At 40.0% G+C, this 4188-nt stretch overlaps 1 non-coding gene across 1 annotated transcript; it reads left to right on the top strand.

Annotated features, from left to right (window-relative positions):
• Positions 1 to 1320: 1320 nt before the first annotated feature.
• On the top strand, positions 1321 to 1460 carry LOC111806217 (small nucleolar RNA Z247). The gene has a single exon (XR_002816768.2). It is a non-coding gene; the product is annotated as a small nucleolar RNA Z247 (small nucleolar RNA).
• The last annotated feature ends 2728 nt before the right edge of the window (positions 1461 to 4188 follow it).

A 4188-nucleotide genomic window follows, 5' to 3' on the forward strand; every position in this document is an offset into this window, starting at 1 on the left:
CTTGTTGTATTAGGGTCCATCTAAAAAAGAAAAGCAACATACTTATACATATGTAGGGTACTAAACCCTCGTTAAGTCACTAGTTATCTAGGAATCACATTTGTGTAGTATAACTCTTCAACGAGCTCTTGCACAGTTTGAACATCTTAAATGACTCATCCTCACTCTTTAGGTTTCAATAATCTGGCTCCTTAAGGCTGCTCGTCGTATCATAATGTCTCATTAACACGACTCTTCAGAATACGTCTGTACCCATCTAGGGTTTTTATGAGAGTTTAGGGTGGATTGGGTAGCGATGTGTTAAGTGTTATTGCTTGTGTAATCTATCAATGTGCATGCATCTAATAGAGAAGACTCTAATTAGTTCTAACTATTGGGTAGTTGGAACATTATAGGAAAGATCCCTCTGATAGTGGTCTACCGTTAGAGTTTAGCTAGTGACTCGGTTCGCCAAGCTACTGTATACCCATGGAAACCCTTTTCCTTGTGGGTAAGTTCATTACAAAGGAATGGTTGTAGATTCCTTGACTCATCCATGCATTTGTTCTCTATGTGGCATATACTTGTGTTTAATTGACGGCACAAGAAACTCCCAAATGTAGAAGGTATACATATATATAGTAGGAGAATCCTCTATTCTTGAAGCTGCATCTCCTGATTTCCTGGTTTGTTGCCGTTGATCAAGGCCCACAAATGTATCTTCATTGTACACATCTCGGATATATATATATATATATATATATGAGGCCGTGACCCATAGAGGTCATTGCGTCAATTAACCTAGCATGGTATCGGAGCCAAGGTTTATTCATTAACAATGTCTATCATATCTTCTTGTTCCTCCTCCTCCTCCCCATCCACTATCCCCAACACGATTTCATCTACCATGGCATCGACCTTTTCCCCAATCCCTCTCCACCACGCTATCAAAATCCGTCTCACCAAAAATAACTTTATCATATGGTTCGCCCAGTTCCTCTCCTACCTACGGAGTACGAAGCTTATGGGCTACCTCGATAAACCATTGCCGCACCTGCCAAGCACGTTCCTTCCTCAACCGCTGCTGGTGCTGACTTGGTCTCTAATCCGGCCTATGATCAGTGGTAGGATTAGGATTAACAGGTCCTTAACGGCCTTCTCTCCTCCATTTCACAGGAGATTCTTTGCGATGTGGTTGCCACTACTATGTCCAAGGAGGAGATTCTTCACACGGTTTAGATCTGTGTTGAGCTCACCATGTTCAAGAAACGCAATCTGTCTGCTACATATTATTTTTGCAAGATCAAAGTGCTGGCCACCGAGCTAGCCGCCGCCAACTCTGCCTTGCAGGATGATGATGTGATCACGTATCTCCTTGCTGGTCTTGGCCTTGACTATGATCCCTTCGTCACCTCAATGGCTACCAAGAGTGAAGCCCTCACGCTTGATGATGTGTTTGCACATCTAATGGAGTTTGAAGCTCGCCAATAAAACACCAGGCTAAAATTTAGTTAAATCCTAGATCTTCGGCTAATTATGCTAGTTGTGGTGGTCAGCAGTAGAACCGTGGGCGTGGGGATCATGGTCGTGGCTATTCTCATGGTGGAGCGCGCTTTGGTCTTGATAGATTTGTGGCAAAGTGGGGCATACTGTCGTTCGTTGCTGGTATAGGATGGATGAGTCCTATCAAGATGAACCTCCTTCTGCGGCACTAGCGGCTACCTCCTCCTACAAGATTGATCCAAATTTGTACTGCGACACAGACGCCACTGATCATATCACCAGTGACCTGGATCGCCTCGCTGTTCATGAACGCTATCATGGAGGTGAACAAGTTCAAGTCGGCAATGGAGCAAGTTTGCAGATTTTGCATACTGGTCATTCTTCAATTAATACTACTGCTCGTCCTCTTGCTTTGCGTAATATTTTGCATGTGCCTGAAACTTCCAAACATCTTCTTTCTGTACATAAATTTTTCCGTGATAATGACATATTCTTTGAATAACATCCTTGCCATTTTTTTTTATTAAGGATCGACAGTCGAGGAAAAGTCTTCTAGATGGGAGGTGTGAGTCTGGTCTCTATCCTATCGAGCCATCTGATGTCGATGATATCAAGCACGCCTTAGTGAGTAGATCTACTACTCACACTTAATGGCATGCACGTGTTGGACATCCTTCATCTCAAGTAGTGAGGTCAATTTTGCGTCTCAATAATATTTCGTGTGCTAGTGAGTCACGTTTGCCAGTTTGTAATGCGTTTCCGTTAGCAAAAAGTCATCAGTTACCACACTAGTTCTTTTCATCGGTCTTCGTCAACTTTGGAACTAATTTTTTCTAATGTTTGGGATCCTGTATCTCCATCTGTTTAGGGCTTTAAATATTATATCAGCTTCATTGATGATTTCAATAAATTTTTGTGGATCTATTTGATGCATGATCGTATAGAAGCTCCTCGTATACTTTTGTAGTTCTAAGCTCATGTTAAGCGCCTCCTAGACACTAAAATAAGTGTGTCCAGGGTGGGGAATATCAGAAAATTCATAACACATTTTTCGTTCTCTTGGAATTGTTAATCATGTTTCATGTCCTCAACGCATCAACAAAATGGTTATGTTGAACTCAAGCACCATCATATTGTTGAAACTGGCCTATCCCTTCTAGCTCATGTTGATGTACCTATCAAATTTTAGGATGACGCATTTCTTACAGCCACATATCTCATCAATCGTCTTCCTACTCGTGTCATCAATAACAAATGCCCCTTAGAGCGTCTTTTTCATACCCCACCAAATTACTCCTTATTAAAAGTTTTTGGGTGTGCTTGTTGGCCTCATCTTCGCTCTTATAACAAACAAAAGTTCTCTTTTCGATCCAAGGAATTTGTCTTTGTAGACTATAGTTCTTTACATAAAGGGTATAAATGCCTTGACAACAATTCTGGTTGTGTCTATATTTCTAGAGACGTCATATTTTATGAGAATTTTTTTCCGTTCAAGAGAGCCCCACTTAGTTCTTCCCCAACCTTGCAGCCGACGCAAAATGCCCCTGATTTTGCATTTGGGTAACAAAATTATTAGAGTATCTTGTTATAGTAGCAAAATTACCGAAGTGGTTCAAAATTAAAGCAAAGTCCAAATCCTACTATTAAAAATAACTTCAAAATTGTGAAAATTGGGATGGAGACATGTATAGTGTATTGCCACGTTATTTTAACAACTTGCTTTTCGAGATTTCAAATTGTGGACCGCTACGTTTTGACATGAAAGGTTTAAAAGACTCAACCAACATACATAAGACAAAAATACATGGAAATCAAAGCATGATTTTGATCCATGGTTCCCCTATAACTGCATGACTCATGAATGCTTCCATCGTCAACTTGTTGCATCAAGATCCATCTAAAAAATGAAAATTAGCATATTGTACATATGAAGGGCACTAAACATTTGGTTAAGTCACTGGTTATCTAGGAATCACGTTTGTCCTTGTAGAGTATTGAACCTCCTAAATAACTCACCGACTGTCCAAGACTAATTACTGAGATCTACAGCTCCAAGACAAGCTTTTGTAGGGTATTGACCTTCTTGGATGAGTCATCAATTGTTTGAGACTAATAACTTAGAGAGAATTTAGATCGACAATTCTCATATGAGTTTTAGTAGAGTATTGAATTCTCTATCTCTAAGCTTCTTGAGATTTTGACCCAATCACGTTTTTAATTATTCATCTTATCCTCGCTCTCTAGGCTTTGATAATCTGGCCACCTAAGGCTGCTCGTCATATCATGATGTCTCATTAACATGACTCTTCATAGCACGTTTGTGCCCATATAGGGTCTCTATGAGGGCTTAGGGTTGATTGGTTAGTGAGTGTTAAGTGATATTGCTTGTGTCATCTATCCATGTGTCATGCATCTACTATGACGTGTAGCATGTATGCAAGAAATTCAAAGGAAAACATTATTTCAAAAAATTGAAATGTTCATTTTGTAAGGAAAGCATTTCAATACAAAGAGGACATATGTTAGTTATAGACAAGGAAAGAAAACATGAGGACAAAGTGTACTAATTAGTAAGACTGGACTGACGCCCCAGGACACGCTTTCTTTGTGACAACCCACATCGTTCAACTCGCCCTCTCTTGACCTGACGCCTCACGTACCTGAAAAAGAAAAGTATAGCAAGAATGAGTATAAAATTATACTCAA

This window comes from Cucurbita pepo, chromosome 11, assembly GCF_057944985.1.
Source record: "Cucurbita pepo subsp. pepo isolate OVF chromosome 11, ASM5794498v1, whole genome shotgun sequence".
In the NCBI taxonomy this organism is placed as follows: Eukaryota; Viridiplantae; Streptophyta; class Magnoliopsida; order Cucurbitales; family Cucurbitaceae; genus Cucurbita; species Cucurbita pepo.